This window comes from Sciurus carolinensis, chromosome 7 (assembly GCF_902686445.1).
Source record: "Sciurus carolinensis chromosome 7, mSciCar1.2, whole genome shotgun sequence".
Classification (NCBI taxonomy): domain Eukaryota; kingdom Metazoa; phylum Chordata; class Mammalia; order Rodentia; family Sciuridae; genus Sciurus; species Sciurus carolinensis.
The window spans coordinates 113,289,186-113,310,225 of NC_062219.1; the positions used below are offsets into that span (position 1 = coordinate 113,289,186).

Consider the following 21,040-nt stretch of genomic DNA (forward strand, 5'->3'; position numbering starts at 1 on the left):
CGCACACGCAGAGCGCACAAATAAAGTCAGCAGTGCACCGCCGAGAAGGCTGCGAACAATGCGCCCGGCGGCCCGCGCCCGCCGGAGCGCGGCGCCCCGGGGGACAGGGGACGCGGGCGGGGGCCGCGGCGGAGGACCCGCCGGCCGCGGCGCTGGACACCTTACTTCCTGCTTCCCCGCCCGCGGCCAGACCCAGCTCTGCGGAGGGATATCTTTCCCCTCCTCTGTCCCTCTCCCTCCCTTCCCCCGCCTCCCCGCTTTTTGCTTCTGCTCCCCCCCACCCCACCCCGCCTTTCTCCTTTTGCAAGAAAATAATTTGACAGTCGATTTGCTGACAGGGGAGGAATTTGCATCCTGGATTTTAAAAAAAGGCCGAGAGGAGCTTGGGAACGGTTGCTAGGGGTGGGTAATGGGTGAAAAAGGGGGGTGCTGGGGAGCGGATAAGGAGGGCTAAGGGAGGGGGCGAGGGTGGGGAGCAATGCAAAAGGTAAGGCCAGGTTACCGCGGTTCGGCCCCGAGTGGGCTGCGGCCGGGGGAGGGGCGAGAGATACATATGTATTTCTGTCTCCCCAGCACACCCCCTTCCCTCTAAGCGATGGCTGAGAGGCGGTGCATGCAGATGGGGAGTAAGTTTCCTGAAGGGGAGGGTGGATGCACGCGCGCAGCCCGGCGCTGCAAATTTCCACCGGGGAGGGAGAGTGGCTGGATGCGGAGAGTTTGGAGTTGCTTGCGGCGGAGGGCAGGAAGGGGAGCAGGGCCGGGAAAGGGGGCTGGCGGGCGCTATATCTGGGAATAAGTTTCCAGGATCAGAAGAGCCTGCACGCTTGCTTGCTAGTAAGTTTCTGGCCAGGGAGGGCGCGTGGGGAGGAGAAGAGGGAGGGGTGCATGTATATAGAAGGGGGAGGGGGGAGCAGATTTCCTGCGGGGAGGCTGAATGCATATGGAGAGTAGATTTCCTGGAGGGAGGGTGGAGGCGTAGACGGACCGAGTAAGTTTCTTGCTGGGGTGGTGGCGGAGGTGGTGGCTTGGTGCGTTGGAAACCCTGAGCTTCCCACTGGGAGTGGGGGAGCACGCTGTTTCGGGGGGGCGAGGAGCCAGGTTCCCTGCTGGGGAGAGGGGCTTGCATCTGGGGAGTATGTTTCCTGGCGGAGCGATATTTGTTTACAGGCTGAGGGCAGTACTGTAAGTGAGTAGCGCTGCGAGAAGGCGGCTGACATAAATTAATATTGAAATTACTCCATCAGCTCTGCTAGCCCCCCATCTCGCCCCCCCAAGCGGAGACTGGTCTTCCTGTCGGATTGCTCATGCACTTGTTGCAGAAACAGCCAAGGTAGGCAAGAGGCTTATTAAGTTTCATTTTTAAAAAATTAGTTGGGGGATGCTCCGTGAGAAGACGGGGGTGGGGTGGGAAGGGACGAGTGGAGGAACAGAGGACAAGTCTCCTGCCGCCCCTTTACTTTCAGTATGTGAGCAGGGCCTTCTCCCTGCTTGCCTTCCTCCCTGTTCCCCTCTCTGGGCTGCACAGCATCCCAGCAAAGGGGGAGGGGTGAGGTGGGCGCTATAATTGGCAACCCTAGCTTAAAGGGTGAAGGTGGTGGACTTGCAATGGAAGGTTGTGATGTTATAAAGCCTTCATTCTTCCAGCCAAGAAACCGCAGGGCCCTGGGGATGTTCCTTTTGGGGTTATTGACATGATGCATATGTGTATGTATGTGATCCTATGGGCTCTGTGGGGGCTGGGTACTCTCCAGAAGTTAGTGTGGCCACCCAGATGGGAGAAATGTGTAAAGGGGGGAACTTGCCCCTTCACTCCCCAACTTCAGTTTGGGAGACTGGGAAGTTAATGCTTGTAGTCTGAAGAAACAGATATCACAAACAAAACAAAACCACCCATTCACCGGTGAAGGCAGAGAGCACCTGGCCGGCAGCCTCTGGCCAGCTCTGGGCTGGAGCATGTGCGCCTGCCATCCTTGGGTTAGAAGAAAATGCCTTCTGATTCTTCTGTGTGCTTTCTACCAGCCGGCCTGTTAGAACCAGCTTCGTGGAAACTCTTCCCCAGATGAGAACTGCTTGGCAAGTGAACGTGTTGTAGAGGTTGCTAACCGTGTGGCCTGGGGCCGTCTTGTGAAGTGCATGGAAGTCATGCTTAGGAATGACCGGTCCAGGCATGGCCCCAGAGTTCATTAAACATGCCTTTCCAGAGAGTCGGTGTGGGTGCACCTCTCAGCAGGCCATGGAGTCGAGCTTTAGAAAAGGAGTTTTAAGTTGTCCCCATTAGTCCCAACCTTCTGCATCATTCACCTTTTCAAGAAAGGAGTTTGGTGGTAGAAAATGTTGCTTTAATGCCCTCTGGAAGGATAACAAGCAGAAGTACTCAGTACTTAACTAGTTAACCAGCAGTCTTTGCCTTTCCTTGCCTCTGTTTTCTTGGCCCTAAGCCCACTGGTTTCTGCAGAAGAGTTGTAGGTCTTTGCTGTCAGGTACCTTGATGGTGCTGGGAATTTAACTTTGCCAGGATAATTTTAGCACTAGAGGGTCTAGCCCAGAGATGTTCAGTAGGGTTAGACACTAAGTGGAGTTAACTAAGTTGGTTAAGCCCTCTCCAGTTCTGAAGACAGACTCAGTTCTAGCAGGGAAAAAAATGGGTTAAAAAAAAATCTCTCTACGTGTTACTGATGGACAGTGTTTTTTTTTTTCCCCTTCCTGTCATCAGATTTCCAGATTGAGGGTTTGATATTTGGCAGTTTGAGAGTTAGTTGGGAAATAAAATTATTGCTACTTATCAAATGTTCCTAATTAGGCATTAGTTAAACTAGTTAAACAAATTATCTTTATTTTTACCCAGTGAAAATCTTGAGTCTGGTTAATGTATATGGTGGGAAGGTAAACAAAATCCTTATTTTGTGTTTATTGCAGACTAGTCATTCAGTTCAGTTTTCTTTCCTTATATTTATGAGATTTATTTTATTGTCTTGCTTTAGCCATTAATCAAGTCACAGTCGTTTTTTTCTCTTCTACTGAGAATGTTCTTGTGGTAATAAATGTTTGAAGGCCCATGAATCATAATTCATTCTTTTTAAAATATTCTGGTGATTGTCAGGATTTGATTTATAGGAATTGATACCCAGAGTGACACACCTCTTTGGGCCCCGCCCTTTTAGGCATGTCCATTTTTGCCAATGAACTGTTAGCAGCCAGCTTGACATCTCAAAAAGAGTGTGTCCCTATGCTTTATCAGCATCGAGAAGATTAATTTTGCAGGTTCCATGGCGAACATGGGTCTTTTCACAGCTTGGTAAGCAGGCTTCCACATAGCAGGCATGTGTTAATATCACATAGCGTTTATGTGAGCTTGCTGTGAAAACAGTTGTTCTGTGAATTGTGTAGAAAGTACTCAGTTTTGCCTCCTTTAGCCCGCCTGGGCTTGTGGTTTTTGTTGCGATAGAAGCTTAAATTGGAAAGAAGAGTCAGAGTGTAGGGTTTTTTGTTGCTTATATAATAAAGTGTGTGGTCACAAAAACAAAGCTTATTTATAATTTCCTTTTCCTTCTCCTTTGATGGATGGGTTGGTCATAATAATCAGAGCATTGGTTTGGGGGAAAGTATAAGGATTCTCCATAAAGTTGATTAGGAAGGAAGTGTTAATTATTGTCTTGCATTCAGTATGTGACTCAGGTTTACAGTATTTATAAACTGACCAAGAACTTTGAAGACAATTTGATGCTCAAGGCAGGGGGAAACTGTCCCCAGAAATAAAAATGGGGAGGGTACCAACTTCTATCCATTTCTAGGCTTCAAATATTTTATTTTAAAAATGCATGGTTGGATCTGTGAGTTCCCTTCTGGTTCTGAAGTTCTGTCTTGTGGAGTGAAGTCCCAGAGGTCTCCACAGTGTCTTCCTGGGCCAACGGCCAAATTGCTTCATGGACTTGGGTGAGTTGATTAACTTCTGTTTTGTCTTCTCATGGACAAAGTGGATTTGCACCTTAGCATTCCAAAAAGGCACTTGAGTGGCCTGAGAATCTTGACTATCCTACTCAAGCAGTTACTTATGAAAGTCTGTTTCTGTCTTGGACCAAGAAAAAAAAATTCCCAATTATGCATGCCAGTAGAGAGGGGGCATGTAATCCTGGCATCAAAAATAATTTCAGTTCATCTTAGAAGTTTCCCCTCCAGCCAGCTGGCTCACTGGTCTAATGCTTAGTCAAGTCTAAGGTTAATTGAGCTGTTATTCCCAGGCAGTACGTAGCTTTGTGGGGGAGAGAAGGACCCAGAAGGCCAGTGAGGCCTTGCCTACTTTCTGTGGAGAGTTCACATGTGGGTAATTGGGATTGGGTTGAATAGTTGTGATAGGGTTTGATAATGATATTTTATTTGTCACTTTCAAGAGACTGTAATTTGACCGTGGGCATTTTAGGGAAAAAGCTCTATTTTTATTGACTTTGAACCCTGACATGAAAAGCAAGAATTCAGACAATTGGCCCAGACCCCAGGCTGCTTCAGGGACAGTTGAATTCAGCTTTTTCTTCTGACCTCATGAAACCTAGGACAGAGGGGAGAGAGGATTGGAATCTGCTGGGATCTTGTGGATTAACTATATTTCTGGATTTGGACATAGGAGGGAAACCAATGAAATAAAGGAGAATCTAAAACATAGTTGATTGCTTTTATGACGAGAGGGAGATGATAGCAGCTTGGATTGCAGTTATTGGAATGCCTTTTGACGAGGGTGTTGTGGCATTTTTAATAAATAGTATAATCTTCATAGCTAGTTACCCCACAGCTCTCTCAGTAAATCTTTTCTTCTGGTTTAAAGAAAATGCACAACAAAAGGCCTTGCTGATATTATCTAAGAATTTTAAGTTCTCAGAGTAGCTGCTTGTAGTAATTTGGATTTATGGAAGAAATAGATAATTTTTTTCCCCTCATGGAGGACAGTAAGCTAGGAATGAGGTAGGATATATTGAGCTCAATAGAGCTGTTGGTTAATCAACATTAAATTTTTTTTTTTTCCTAATAATGGAGGAAGAGAAAAAAGAATCTGTGTGCTTAAATGGGAGTGATAATTCTGGGGCCACCAAATGAGGTAACAGTCATTTTCATGCCATAAGAAACCCTGGTTTATTCATTTATACATTCATCAGTCTCTTATTGAGCACCTACTGTTTGGTAGGCACCATATTAAGGGTCTGGGGATCTGTTGATAATTGAGACATAATCATCTCTCTCTACCCACCCACCCCCAAACTTAAGAGTCCAGGGCCAAGCATGTAAAGAAATATTTATTGCAATTTGTGATAATTGCTCTGGTGGAGATCACAGGGACAGTGACCTCAACAGAGTAGCCTGCAAAGACCTCTCTTACCACTGGGGGTGGGAGAAGACCAAGGGGTCAGGCAGAGGAGGACCTGTTCAGAACGACTTTGACTTTTGCAGGAGGCATGAGGGACGTGCTAAAAGAGGCATAAAGACAAGGGGGTGGACCTTGAAAAGGTTTGGATTTCTTTTACAACACCTTAGGAAGCCATTGAAAGTTTAGAGTGGAAGTGACACGCCCGAACTCATGTTTAAAGGAGACTGCATTGATGGGGAAGAGGGGAGTGTGGAAGGTGTGGAATTGGGGGGTGCTGTAAAAATGCAGTTGGAGCAGGTGAAGAGGAGGTGACGGAGGTGCTTGCAGGGAGAGCAGGTGGGTATGAGATGCACATTGGAGACAGAATGGGCAAGGCTTGCTGTTGGATGTGGGAGTGTTGGGAGAAGGAATGTAGGGTAACTCTGACGTTTCTGACTTGAGTATTTGGGGGAGATGTTGGTACTCTTTGCTGAGATGGGGAAGATCAGGAGAGGGAACACAAGCAAGATTTTTCTTTTCTTTTTTTGGTTACAGGAATTGAACCCAGAGACATTTAATCACTGAACCACATCCCTAGTCCTTTTTTATTTTTTATTTTGAGACAGGGTCTCACTAAGTTGCTGAGGCTGGTTTTGAAGTTGTGATCCTCCTGCCTCAGCCTGATATTTGCATTTGGCACCACTAAGTTTGAAATGGTTGTTAGACTTGAAGTGGAGATGTCAAGTACGCAGTCTGATGTAGTACCCAGTGTCAAAGAAGCCCAACTGCCAAACAGGAGATAAAAAGTACAGGAGCCATCCCCACAGAGATGGGTTCTGAATCTAGGAGAATGGATGAGATACCTGTAGAGAGAGAAGTAGAGGTTTGTATGGAGTGGGGGGTCAGGGAGAGAGAGTTAAATGTTTCTTGAAGTTGACAAGGCCACAAAAGAAACCACTGGACTTGTCAAATGGAGTCCATTGGTGACTTTGGGAAAAACAGGTTCAATGAAGTGAAGGATTGAGTGGAATAGAGATTGGAGAAGGTTAGGTGGGGAATGTGAGGTGAGGAACTTTGAACAGCATGTTTAGTCACCTTCTTGGCAAAAATTGAGCATGTTGTGGATTGGAAGGTGGCAGGACATATGCATGACAGGAAGGGCTTTTTTTTGGGGGGGGGAGTGGTATATCTATGTGCTGATGGGGAAAATGGTGGAGAGGGAGTGATTGATCAAGAGAAACGGGTTGGGTCAGTTGAGAAAAGCCTGAGGGGAAGAGCTGGACTTTGCTGGGGGAGGGACTGCCTCCATCCTCCTGGGAGGGAACAGCCTAGAAGAGGGAGGATGCAGGTGAGTGGGCAGGCCAGGGAGTTCCATAGAGGCCTGCAGTCCTCTCTGGGCTGAGGCCGCACTGTCCTTGGGAAGCGGTTTGGACTTGGGGCTTGACATCAGCCTGAGACTACAAGGGTTAAGACTGCATCAGAAATTGTACTGCGTTTTTCTGAACATTTGACTGCATTACTGAGCTGCACAGAGGAAAGAGCAGATTCTTTTGCTTGGGGAAAAAGAGTCTTCAGTTAAAGTAGTTTAGCCCTTAACATTAGATTTATTTGCAAACTATGACTGGAAAAAGATTTCTGTAATTTTTCAGCCCAGTTCAAAAGTTAGTAGGCACTGTGTTATATGCTTTGAGCAAGAAGCTTTAAAAAAATTAAGAAGGAAAGAGCCACCTCTTATTCAGGCTACCTCTCACAAAAATATCCCACAGCCTGTGCCAGCCTTAGTGACCTCCAGCAATGTGGTCTGCCTAGAGGGTCTGAAGAGCTAGGTTGAGGTACTCCTTCACTCTAAGGCTCCAGCAAGTCAGCCTCTGAACCTGTCTTGCATCTGTAACAACAGGGTGATACCATCTGTCGCCTCCCCTCTTAGAGTTGTGTGAGGTGGAATCAGATAATACACAGAAAGTGCTATGTAAACTGTAGGAAGTGTTGTACAGGCAGCAGCAAGGTGACTTGATCTTCAGCCCATCTCCTTTTCAGATATAAAATCTGACAATCATTGAAACACTTCCCTTAACTTCCCAAAGCATCTCCTAACATCCTGTTCACTGTGTCCCCTCCCACTGCTGTTCCCTCCTTGTGGCCACTTTCTATTTGGGTTTTTCAGTTTCTCTGAGATCAGGTTAGTGAACCAGCTCTTACTGTCAGAAGGCTGCCATCAGAAATACTAGCTGAGAAATGGCCAGTCAAGATAGGCTCAAACCCAGATTCGACATGCAGACTTTGAGACTGTCCAAGTTAAGAACCACACATACTTGATTTGCTGTCCTCCAAAGAACTGTGTGAACTGGGTTTAGGGAAACCTTGAACCCATCCAAGAAACCCAGCTGTGGTCCCCATATCTTAGCAGTCTGCATCCACTTTCAGCCTTGGTTTTGTAAATGGGGATTGTGTTATAAAGCTGAGTCTCTATAAAAGCAGTCAGTAGCCCTCAGTCTTACTGTGAATGCTAGAAAGTAATTTCCAATTTTGAAAAACATTCAGTGCTTTCCATTAATCAGACTCCTGTCTTCTGTCTAAGAGGGTGAGGCTTGATTTATTTCTTTTAACATTATTTTCAGAGTGAAAAAACTTTAACCATACACAAAAGCAGATAGATTAGTATCATGAACTTCCCTGTACTCATTACCTAGACTCAGAGTTTGTGAGATTTTGCCACACCCATGAATGAAACTTCTTCCTGTATTTGTGTAATAAATACATGTTGTCAGTTTTGAAACAGCAATGGAATTGATATCAGTTTGATTTCACAGAGAGGGGAAAATAATAAAAAAAAAAAATCAGAGAGAGAGAGAAAATGGATGCCTTGCTGAAGTAGCTAGTGTTCACCTAGTACGTGGTAGTTCTGCAGGCTCTTTGGCACGCCTTATTTATGTCTTCCAACAGTCATAGAAGATATATAGATTCTTGTTTTACAGCTGAGGAAACTGAGGCACCAGATGTAGAATTGAAAAAATAAATAAAAACCTTGCTTTAATGCCAGAATTTGCATGGTCTCCAAATTTTGTTCATTCTCAAATAGATAATGTTCTATAGTATTAAATAATGTGTTACAAAATACATGCCAAAGGTCACAGAAAAGGTCACTTGAGTGTTTTGAGCTTACCCTTCTGATGATGCTAGTTGAAAACACTCAGATGATTTAAGCATGTTTTGAGCATTACATTTTTAAAACTTGACTTCTCAGGCTCTTGTTCTGGAGCACACGGTTTACTGGCTGCCTTACAACTAAGGCCAGCACTGGACTTTAATAGCCAGGTAGCTCTTCTGCATTCTGCTGTCATCTCTGTGCCTTCTGTGGGGCCTCTCGGTGGAGGTACCTGAGCAGTGCAGTGGTCATTCCTAGATGGCATGACTTCTGGCCTTTGTGCTCCTGAATAGTTTGCTACCTTGGAAAGAGTCCCTCTTGGGAACCCCTGGGGGTCTTTGCTATAATAGAGGCTGCCTTTCCTGGGTCTTCTGAGAACTGCCCCCAGTCTATCTCCTTTGAAAGACTTTTTTTTGTTTTTTATTTTTTGTTTTTGATATTTTTAGTTGGGGATGAACACAGTACCTTTGCTTTATTTATTTATTTGTATGTGTTGCTGAGGATTGAACCAGTGTCTCACACATGCTAGGCAAGTGCTCTACCACTGAGCTACAACCCCGACCTCTGAATGACTTTTTAAGAAGAAAAAGATAAAGTTGATGCTCAGGGAGATTTAATAGAAGTGCCCTTTGGGTTCCCCTGTTGTCATTACCACAGGAGATACCAAATTCTCTTCAAATTCAATGCAGGAGAGGAGGAATGAGGCTGATTTTGAACTACTGGGGCTGGTTCTCTCTCATTTTAATTGGGTTTGCAGATGCCCATTCCTTAAGTCTTTTCTCCGTGGCTCAGGATTCCTGGCTGTGGGGTGGGCTAGAGAAAGAGGTTCTTGCCACCCAAGAACCTTGGCTGATAGAGCTGCCCTCATCATACGTCCCCTGGGCGTGTCTTTTACCCCTTCTGGACTGGAACTTGGGGAGAGCAGAACTGGGTCACTTCTCATTTGTGTACCCCCAGCATCTAGCACAGAGCTTGGCAGTAGTTAGTGTTGTATAAATGCTTACTTATATAAGAATCAGCTGGCTTTTTTTTTTTTTTTAATTGTTTTTGTTTTGTTCCTGGTTTTCTACGCACTGGTTCTTGTTGGAGGGAGAAATCCAAGCCTCTCTGCTACCAGGCCCAACCCTTGCCACCCCTGAAGGAGACCAGACCAGAGAAATATTTCCTTCCCCCTTGCCTTGCTGTGGCCTTGCAGCCTTTAGCTGGGGTGGTTTAACTAAGCTCTCGAATGCAAATGCTGTCCCATCCCCCATCCCCTTTAATAAGTGACATTTTGTTAAATCAGTTATTCAAGGCCTTATCTATATTTCTGTCTGTGCTGGCTTAGTCAAAATAGGAAAGAGAGGGAATATTAGATTTCTTCACCCGCCCCCCTCCTCTTTCCCCTTTGAGCAACTCTACGTAAGATTTCTGATAGGGGAGGGGTGCTGTGTCCTTGAAGAAGTAAATGCTGTGTGCAGAAAAAAATGTGGAGGGCTTTGACTTGTAGCGAATGCTGTTTTTCAGCAGCTGTGATTTTTCCATTTTTCTTTTTCTTTCTGTTTTGATTAGTGGAACTCATTGTGCTCCAGGGTTGGGATTGCGATGGGGGAGGGAGCCCAGGGAACAACATTTCCGGGGAGAGCTGGAGTTGGGGAGGGGCAAGGAGAGAAGGGATTTATTGAAAATATATGTCTACTTCTGCTATGATAAAGCGGCAGGCATGTAAAAATGCAACAGGGAAATCATTATTGTGGTAATGTAGGCAGAGCTCCGCTTTCTCATTAACAGAGCTCAGCTCACGTGGAGGAGGGGGCGGCCAGGCTGCTTTGAGAGTTGGGGTATTCAATAATAGCAGAAACTCAGGGGATTGTCTCCATCTCCCCCCTCCGCACCCCCTCCAGCTGCCTTCGCCTTTCTTTCTCCAATCAGTTTGTAACCTTTTAAAAGCTGCTTGTTGGATTTTATGGTTTCCTTCCTCACTCTTGCCACCCCAAAAACGCAGTAAGGACTGTGTAATTTTTAAAGTTGGAGGGAATTAAAATAAATTTTCTCTTGGGAACTGGAGGAGAATTTTGGCAACATATCGTGAGTCAGAGATTGTATTATATTCCTTGCATCCAAGAGAACATGGAGAAGGGCCTGCGGAGGGGTGTGGGAATTTGCAGTGTGTCCTGGGGTATCAGAATTAGGGATCCAGATCACTTTAATGGTGTAGCTACTACAGGGGAGAACTTACTATGTCCCTGGCCTTGTGAGACATTTCAATTCTTTCATCCTCTTACTATGCAAGATGTGATGCTCACTTTACTTACATTTGGGGAAACTGAGGCTTGGGGTGTCTCAGCAACTTGTTTAAGGACATTCAGGTGCTAGATTGTGGAGCTGGGATTCAAACCCAGGACTAACCCTAAAGACTGCCTATGCTGCCTTTAAAAATTGACCAGGGGCTGGGGCTGTAGCTCAGTGGCAGAGCACTTACCTAGCATGTGTGAAGTACTGGGTTCGATCCTTAGCACCACATAAAAATAAACAAATAAAATAAAGGCATTCTGTCCATCTACAACTACAAAAAAATTTAAAAGTGTTAAAAAAAAATTGACTAGACTCACTCTGTACAGACCTCTAGATTCTAAGAACCTAGAAGAATATCTAGAAACACCCATAAGGGCTGCTGTTGGCAGTTATGGGTAGGGAGCGAGTTCCCTAGCTGCTGGAGTGAGTTGTCATTCTAAGAAAAATCAAGGCTGGGGTCACACATCCTCATTAGAAAAGGCAAATGCTCGGTTGCCATCCCTGCCAGCCTGAGATGACTGGTGACAACTTGTTCATCAGGCATTTATTGAGCGCCTACCATGTAACAGGATTGTACCAGTGACTGTAACTACTAGGACAAATGAGAGAAGAAGCTCAGGAGGACTGTCAGGTGAACATAGAAGTATGAGACACAGTGACACCTTCCTGGAAAAAGACATCATTTCAGAAGTAGTAGGAAGGAGAGCAGCCAGGGACATCTTCAGAGAGACAGTACCTGAATGGGATTGTGCAGGGTCAGCCCGGGTTTGCCAGGCCCACAAGCAATAGCAGGCTGCAGGTGAGTGTAGAGATACGCAGTGTCTGGCCTAATGAAAGCATCATGTGTAACTGCAAGACTTACCATCTTAGCCCTTTCAAGCACCTGTAACAAAAAAATGCTGTAGACTGAGTGGTTCAAACAACAGGTGTTCATTTCTCCCAGCTCTGGAGGCTGGGAAGCCTAGGAACAAGGTGTGGGCAGATTGAGTGTCTGTCGTCGGCCTGCTTCCTGGTTCATAGATGACTATCTTCTCTCTGCATCCTCATGTGGTGGAACGGGCAAGACTCTGGTTCACGAGGCCTTACCCTCATGACCCAGTCACCCCCAAAGACGCCCCCCTCACCTTGATATCATCACAGAGAGGGTTAGGATTTCCACCTATGAATTTGCGGGACACAACCCTTCAGCCTCTATTGCTGTCTTACTTCATTCATTTTCTGTCACCTTCAGTTTAATGCTCTAGAACAACCCTAATAGAGCAGACACTAGCTCTGCATGGCTATTTGATTTTAAATTAACTAAAAAATTTAAAGAGTTAAAAATTTGCTGGGTGTGATGGGTGCGCACCTGTAATCCCAATATCTGGGGAGGCTGAGACAGAAGGATCATGAGTTCAAAGCCAGTTTCAGCAAAAGTGAGGCACTGAGCAACTCAGTGAGACTCTGTTTCTAAATAAAATACAAAATAATGCTGGGGATGTGGCTCAGTGGTCGCGTGCCCTTGAGTTCAATCCCCAGTACCAAAAAAAAAAAAAAAAAAAAAAAAAAAAAAAGAAAAAGAAAAAGTTAAAACTCCAATTCCCCAATTAAAATAGTTACTTAAAGTACTCAGTGGCCACATAGGGCTGGTGCTATCCTGTTAAGCAAGATAGAATATTTACATTAATGCAGAAAGTCCTGCTAACTTGTGCTGCTCTAGGACTTGGCAGTTTCTTTTGCTTGGAGTGTTTCCTCCTCTATTTCTTACCTGCCACACCCCCACTTCCTCCAGAAGCCTTCCTGAAAGTTCAGCTGGACTTCCACGCTGCTGTGCATCTGGATGGCGACAATCCTTTCAGATGTCTGTCTCCCCAATAGGACCCCTAGCTTCCTAAGGGCAGGGAGCCATGTCTTGCTTATCATGCTCCCAACACCCAGCCTGGGGCCTGGTACATACAAGTCTCAGTGACAGTTGCCAGGTGATGAGCCTGGAGAGGTCAACAGGGATTAGGCAGAGAGGGCCAGATGCCATGTTTTGGAGATTGGTCTTGACCCTGTGGGTAGGATGGAAGAACTTGAAGAATTTGGAGGAAGGAGGGATGTGTGGCAGGATGGGACCAAGTCAGATTTATTGTATGAGAAAATTCACTCTGAGAGATAAGGAGAATAGACTAGAGGGGCCATGTTGGCCAACTTCTCATCACTATAATAATTAACTGAGATGATCAGCTTGTAAAGAGAAAAGGTATATTTTGGCTCACAGTTTTGGAGGTTTCAGTTTAATCGTTCCTGTTGGGGGTGAGACATCACATCATGGCAGGGCATGTGCAGAGCAGAACCACTTACCTCATGGCTGGGTCTCAAAAGAGAGGAAGAGGAAGGGACTGGGTCCTAGCGTAGCCCTGAAGGGCACACCCCCAATAACCTGAATACCTCTCGCTAGGCTCCACCTCTTAAAGTTCTACCACCTCCCAATAGCATCTGGTTGGGGACAAAGCTTTTAACATATGAACCTTCAGGAAACATTCCAGGTCCAGACTATAGCAAAAGCTTGAGCCTACATGCCAACAGATGAGTTAGAAAGGTGCTAGAAATGCAGGGGCAAGAAGGTCCTTTACTTAGGTGTAGTAGTGATGTGGTAGGGACAGGGGAGCGGGCATCACCCTGTGAGAGCCCCTGCCCCTTTTCTCTCTATTGGGGAAGTTCTTTTCAGGTTCTGAGGGGGACTGCTGAAGGGGGTTTCCTTCCACTTCTGTGTCCCTCACCCCTTTCCTCAAGGAGACCCCAGCCCCCATCCACTGTTTTCTTATTGGCAGGAGGCCCTCTGTGCCCCTCCCCTCCTTGCTCACTGTTAGCTGTCCTTCAGGACATGTTTCCTATTCTGTGTTGGCCCTCGATCTAAACCCTTCTGATACAGTCTGAGCAGAAGCTCAGAATGCAAGTGCTGCGTTTCCAGCCTTCTGACTTCTTCAATACGTATCAGGTCCTTCTGTGGGAACACTTTTGGGAAGTTGAATTTAAAAGCTTTCAGAGTTTTGGAAAGGAGTCTCAGAAGTAACTTAGATCAATATAATAGTCTTTTTTGAAGTAGTTCTTAACTACTTCTTAAGTTGGTATAAGAGAATTCTTTTCTTTAGGAAGGTGAGACAGTGTTCTCTGGTCACAGTGTCCTCACTTTGTGCACATTTGGGGTTAGGATATATTTCAGAATATAATAGTTACCTTCTAAAATGAGGCCTGCTGTCACTTTGGGTACTGCATTTAACTCTTAGAGCAACTCCATGAGGAAGGCATTATTATCTTCAAAACAAGTGGGGGAAAGGGCAACACAAAGGGATTAAGAAGCATGCTCAAGGTCACATGGTAGCTAGTAAATAGCAGGGCAGAGATTCGAACACAGGAACCCAGACCTGGGCAACAGTAAAAGCAGGTGCTTTCCCCACTTCCTTATGCTGCCTCCCTTTAACCTAATAGTCAGCGTGGCCTGAGTTTTGTTCAGATAGAAGACTACCATAATATGGTGGAAGGGGTGCCATACTGGCTCTCTTGGATTCTTCTTGGACAGCAGTCTCTCTTCCAGATCCTTATTTTCCTTAGCACCTTTGCTTCCCTGACAGAAAAGTTTTATTTTGAGAGTCACGTGAGATAAAAGACATAAAGTGCTTTGAGAACTTGAAGCTATACTTTCTCCTCTTGTGCATAATTGTTTTCTAAAGTCTCTGAGTATGTTGGCTCCCAGCACTGTCCCAGGGCTTTGGGTATGATGTTTGTGTGAGTCACACAATGCTTCCTTGTTAACTCCCAGAAGCACTTGGGCCTCTCTGGTCCACCTGATTGGTTGGTGTGATTTGGGGGAATCTTTAGTGGCTGGGTTGCAGGTGGGAGGACCTTCTGTTGGATCAAGAGTGCTCCATGTGACTTTGGGAAAGTCATTTTACTTGGATAGGCTGTTGGGGAGATTAGCTGCTGAATATGTGTAAAATTAGCACCTTGTAAGTCTGATGGTGATCACATATTTGTGAAATGAAGGTCTTGGGCACCGTAGTCTCTGGATAAAACTTTTTCACTGAAATTATTCCAATGGTGAATGAAAGTAGTGTGTGAACTTTTTATTTTTTTGGTAGAGGGAGACTATAAATTACACATGGTGCTTATAGAGTATTAGGGAAATATTGACAGGGGTAAGGCAGAAAGTATAAATTGTCTTTAATTCCTTCAGTTTAAATTTGATTTCCTTTCAGTATTTCCAGGCAATGGATGATATGGGTGATTGAAAGAGTTTAAACTCTGGAGTCAAACTACATGAATTTGAATCCAGGGTTCTTTGTTCTCTGAAATTAACAAGTGACCTATAGGTCTGAGTGAGATGAATTGAGAAAAGACATGTAAAACATTTGCAACTGTGCCTAGCAGGTAGTGAGTTAATAAATAGAAGCTATGAGGTATGTTTTAAAAATAGTATCAGGGTTATTTTCAGTGTGATTTAATATCATTTTTTTTTTTTTTTTTTGTATCAGGAATTGAACCCAGGGGTGCCTAACCACTGAGCCACATCCTCAGTCCTTTCTTATATTTTATTTAGAGACAGGGTCTCACTGAGTTGGTTAGGGCCTTGCTAAGTTGCTGAGTCTGACTTTGAACTAGCGATCCTCCTGCCTCAGCCTCCCCAGATGCTGGGATTTCAGGCGTGGGCCACTGTGCCTGGTTGATTTAATATCTTAAATCATTAAATATTCTTTGGAATTTTTTTCTCAAATACTTAATATCTTTTTCTATATCCAGCCAGTATTAATGAAGTGCTTACTATGTACTGGGCTCTGGGTTCCATAATTAATTATTCCATTATTGGCAATATAGCTTATTAGTCATGTTTAGCTATTATAAATAATGTCATGACGAACATCCCTGTATGTAAATCTTTGAGCCCAACTCAAATTATTTTTATAGGACAGATTCCTAGTAATGAAAATTACTGTGTTTAGAACAGTGGACATTTTGAAGGTTAGTGATCATATTTCCTTATTCTTCAGTTTTTTACTAATTTTCATTTTTGCTGTCTGCATATGAGAATACCCACATAATTTCATCAGCTTTAATAATATTATTATTTTTTTTAAGAGATAGGAATTCTCAGGCAGCATGGATTTCCTTCTAAACAATATACATTTGCTTTGCTGGGGCTCAATTTTTTTCTTGCTGCAGGGAGCAATATAAACATCTCTTGTGAGATTTCTGCTGCTTGTTAATTTAGCAAGGTCTGTTGTGTAAAGACTATGCAAATGACCTGAATCATTATCAAAAGTGATACTTTCTGCCTAGTTAGGCTTTTGGAGTGCTTCTTCTCATGGAGTGGGTGAGCAATCTTTCCCTGGCCAGAGTACAGGATGTGTTAGGTATCTGGTTTGTTTGAACAGATGCATATCATTCTTGTAGGAATTAATGTTACTAATAACTAGCTAAGGAATTATAGGGTCTCTGTCCAATTTTGAAGAAGTTGGTTCTTTCAAAATTTTGTAAGAAAGTGAAAGCTAATGCACTTCTTGCAGGTATACAAATACTTATTAGTTTTATACAAAACAAAAATGAGAAAAAAGGTGTCCTACTGAAAATGCTGAAGTATAGAGAAAATGAAAACCAGTTATCATTCCATCATCTATATCTCTGTAATAAAAAATGACATATTTCCTTCTAGTATATTTTTAAAAAAATTTTTTAGTTGTATGTGCACACAATGTCTTATGTGGTGCTGAGGATCAAAGCCAGTGCCTCACACGTGCTAGGCAAGTGCTCTACCACTGAGCTATAGCCCCAGCCCCTCTAGTATATTTTTAATACATTTTTTTGTGTAGTTGAATGTTTGTATTAGGGTTTATATCCTTTTTTTTTTTTTTTTTTTTAGCATCTGCCCTAAATTAATATGTTTACCATTTCCTGGATAATGCAGGCTACTTGCAATGCTTAGACTTCCTTTACTTCCTTTATGCTTTCTCAAGTCTTGTGTATTTTGATTCTCTCCTTATGTATTAAGACATTTTAAAAATAGTCAATAATAATTTAGATTAATCCATATATCCATATAGTAAATCCTTTTGGTGTTATTTATTTCTTCCTGTATTACTGTGCTTCTATCATGTTAATTATTTCCTTCTTTCTGAAGAACTTCTGAGAGAGAGAGAGAGAGAGAGAGGAAAGACAGAGAGAGAGAAAAAGAGGGGCGGGGGAGGGGAGACCGAGAGAGGAGAGGGCTGGACAATGGTGGCTGGTGTCACAATTCTGTCAGTGTTTGCTTGAAAATATCTTTTATTTACCTTAATACGTGGAGGATATTTCACTGGGTTGGAGAATTCTAGCTTGTCTTTGTTTTCAGTCCTTTAGAGATGTGATTTCCATTTCTTCCAGCTTCATGATTTCTGTTAAAAAAGTCATCTGTCAATGTGACTGTGGTTCCTTTGAAAGTAACATCTTTTTTCTCTTTGGCTTTTTTTTTTTTTAAACAATTTTGCTGTGATGTGCACAGGTATGGTTCTCTTAGTATGTATCCCTCACGGAGTTTGGAGAGCTTCTAGAAATCATGGCCTGAGGTTTTGAGTAAGTTTTAGAAAATTCTCGAGGCCTTCTCTTCAGCTATTGCTCTTGCCCAGTTTCCCCTCTCCATCTCCACCTCTACGCGTCTTAGGCACGGTCATGTGTCTCACAAGTGTCTGAAGCTCATTTCTTTGTATTCTGTGCTTCATTGTGAATATCTTTATACTGGCCTATCATCCAGGTTAACAGTCATTTCTTTCCTTTATGCTGTCAAATCCGTCTATTCATTTCTTGATTGTAGCTACTGTATTTCAGTTGTAGTATTTCTGTTTAGAATAATTTTTTGGTTTGCTTTTCTGATAATTAATATTTTTTATTTGTTCTTCTTAGACATACATGACAGTGGAGTTTGACATTTTATGGGGAATAAATTTTTTCTATCCAGTCCTTTTTGAAATTCTCTAAAATTCCCTCTATTTTTCTTGAGCATTGTTATTTTAAAGTTCTGTCTGATAACACCAATGTTTTTGTCCCCTCTGGGATTTAAAAAAAATAAACTTTATTATTATTATTCTTTTTAATGTGGTGCTGAGGATCGAACCCAGTACTTCACACATGCGAGGCAAGTGCTCCACCATTGAGCCACAACCCTACCCCTGGGATTTATTTTTATTGATTGTATTCTGCTTTTGGTTTGGTCTTATTCCATGATGTACCTGGTGATTTTTGTTTGCACATTAGACATTTTACACAGAAAATGTAGAAGTTTGGGATGTTGTGTCACCTTAGTTCACTTAAGGTTGGTTGTTTTCTGACTTGCTTTTATTTTTAGGTTGGGTGCTTATTAGGGGACCTCCTTTTCTATAAGTCCTTATCTCTGTTTCATCTGCCTGCCACTCTGAAAATACCGGAAATCTCAGCTTAATGCTTTGGTGTTTTAATAGCTTCTTCATGCTTGGATCCCTAGGTTCTAGCTCTGTACACACGTGACTTAGGTGCCAGCAAATGCCTTGAGGGGAAATTGCTTTCATAACACTAGGCTTGCTTCTGTGTGGTTCCCTCTTCTCTAAGATCTTGGCCTCTTCAAATCTTGGATGTCATCAGAACCCTAAACAGCAGTTTTTAATTTTCTCGGGCCAGGGAAGAAGCTGTTGCAAGCTTTAGTTTGTAGTTTTCTGTTTTACCTAGGTTTCTTGCACCAAACTGGCAAGTATCCTGATGTGAAACAGTCATCATTAAAAGATGCTTCCCTTCACTCTAGAAGTTTGGTTCTTCAAGTCCTAGCTGCTGTTATATTTCCACATCTTAAAATAGTTACTAATATTATTATTTTGTGTTTTATCTGCCTTTTGTAGTTGTTCTGCACCTGAAGGTTTAATATCAACTATGCTGTAATAGCTGACAGTGAAGTCTAATTTTGTATGCTTTATTATTTGACATTACAATTATTTTCCATGTCTTCAAAAATTCTTCATTAGGTGATTTTTAATATGTGCACAAAACTCCCTGTTATGGCATTTATAATCTACTCAGCCATTCTTCTATTGTCAGAGACTTAGATCACTTCCCATAATTTGCTTTGAGAAATAATACTACAATAAATATCTTGGCCTATCTTTGCCAAAGCATGTTTTTATTCATATTTTAAAGGTGCAGGATAGAAATGATCAGAATTAAAATTAATAATCCATAGTGATTGTTGTATGCATAGTTCATATAAAAAATAAAACTCTAAGCCATGTCACTCTCAGATGATTCAGAGAGAAATTTTCTTGTTTTTTAAAATGTTTTTATTTCTTTAAAAGTATTCATATAATACTTATCATGTGTCAGACATTTTTATACATGCTGTGTAATATTGACTTTAATTCTCCTAAGAGCCCTAGGACATAGATATAATTAATTATCCTGTTCTTGAAGAGGGGGAATTGGAGGCATGAGAGGGTAGGTCACTTGGCCAGGTCACACAGCTCATCAGTGTGAGAGCTGAGCCGCGCCCTCTGGTTCTGGAGCTCGTGCCTCTATCCCTGTGCCCCTTGAAACTCTCATTCTAGTTTAGTGTTGCTTTCTTTCTACTGATTTTAGTTATTTCAAGGCAACCCTACTGTTCTCTTAATTGGACTTTGCTTTTCCTCTGCGGTGTGATTGTTGGAGGATGGATGTGAAGGTGGGGACAATTTGGGAAAGGAGGTACCACTGACAGAAGTTGATGTTGGGACAGAGGCTCAGCTGTGGCAGCTCACTTCAGTGTACCAGGGTGGCCACAGGACAGCTGGACTGAGTGTCTAAGTGCTGGTGCTTTGGACCTAGTGAGGGAAGAGCGAGGACCCTCAGACACTGCTGAGTTCCAGCTCCCTTTGTCTGTTCGCCCCTCTCTGCAGCCTTCTGTACTTCCTGTGTCTCCTTCATGTGTTGTCTCGTCCCCGTCTGTCACTCTGTCTTCCTGGTACCCATGCCATCATCCTTCTTCTTCCTACCTCCCTCCCTTTTTCCTCCACCTCTCTCTTAACTGCTAATGATGTAGACACTAAGTATACCATATTTTAAGATAATATTCTATTGATTGAATAAACTTTATATTCTGCCTTTAATCTAAAAACAGTAAAATGTTACTGCTTCAAGAAAAAAATCTGTGAATGAAATGACTCCTTTGCCTTCTCTGGGTTGGAGGTTTTTCACAGAAAAAAGGTTCTTCTGTCTGTTCCTTCTTGAAGTGAGGAAAGGTCGCCTCGTACTGATTTGGGGGACCAGTGAGCATGAAGCCTGCTGGCTTTCCTAGGGCTATTTGAGTTCCTAACTTGTCATGATTAGTCAGAGGGGTCTTTGCAAGAGATGACTTTGAGCCATATTTTAAAAATGGTATCAAAGTAGGTTACCAGGAAAAATGAAGGGGTGGTAGATAATTGAAGGGAAACTGCTTACAACACTTCAGTGGCCTCCATGTCAGTCAGTGAAAGTCTAAGTCTGTACAGTGATCCCCCACCTTTGCCTCTGGGACACTATCTTCCATTACTCCCATCTCTGTAGCCACTCAGGCCTCATGGCTCTTCCTGGAACACACCCAGAATGTTCTTGCCTCAGGGCCTTTGCACAGTCTTTTGTGCTTAGATCACTCTTCTCGGACCTTGATGTCTGACTGTGTTGCTCACTCCCTCTCGACCTGCAAGTCTTTGCTCAGATGTGTGTCAGTCTCCACGCGGCTTCCCTCTGTTTCCCGCCATGCCCTGCTTTCTGCCTGAGTTTCCCATCCCTTTCCCTGCTCTTGCCCTCCCAAACTCTAACCTGCTAGCATCCTAGTTTATGTGCTCATGATCTTTATTATCTGTCTCCCCTCTCCAAGAACTGGATCGTCCACTGCAACATCTCAAGTGCCCCAAAGAGTGCCAAGCGCGTGGTAGGCACGCCATACACGTGTGTTGGATGCTGTGCACCTGGGGGCCTAGTAGGGCCCCCAGCTTCTGAGACTTTTATCCCATCTTAAGATCTGGAAAATCTCTTTGCCTGTAGGAATTTTTTTTAATTAAGATTTTTATCATTGTCATCCCCTTCCCCCTTCCAGTTCATTTAAGACTGTTATGAAACAAAACTCATTATGCTTCAAAATCTGACAGAGCTAAGGCCCTGGGGAAAGAGAGAGGAGGCGGCAGCGGCCGGGGCTTCCTTCCATTTTCCCTCTTCGATTGTCATGAGGTTGGCTCACTTAGGATGGCCTGCAGCCTCCTGGTCGTGATGAGCAGGGGTGCTGGACCTCACAGGGCATGGCAGCAGGAGAGTCTGTCGTTGGT

General features: G+C 43.6%; 1 protein-coding gene across 15 annotated transcripts in view; it reads left to right on the forward strand.

Moving 5' to 3' along the window:
• Nucleotides 1-280: 280 nt before the first annotated feature.
• The window catches only part of Trerf1 (transcriptional regulating factor 1), a 203,651-nt gene continuing 182,891 nt past the window's right edge, over nt 281-21,040 (forward strand). For 12 of the 15 annotated variants that reach the window (XM_047558823.1, XM_047558833.1, XM_047558834.1 and 9 more), the window contains exons 1-2: nt 699-834; nt 1,245-1,330. The gene's annotated coding sequence lies outside the window, so the exon portion shown is untranslated. Of the gene's footprint in view, nt 403-603; nt 627-698; nt 835-1,244; nt 1,331-21,040 lie in introns of those variants that run through there. The other 3 variants (XM_047558824.1, XM_047558829.1, XM_047558825.1) reach the window with 2 other exon arrangements.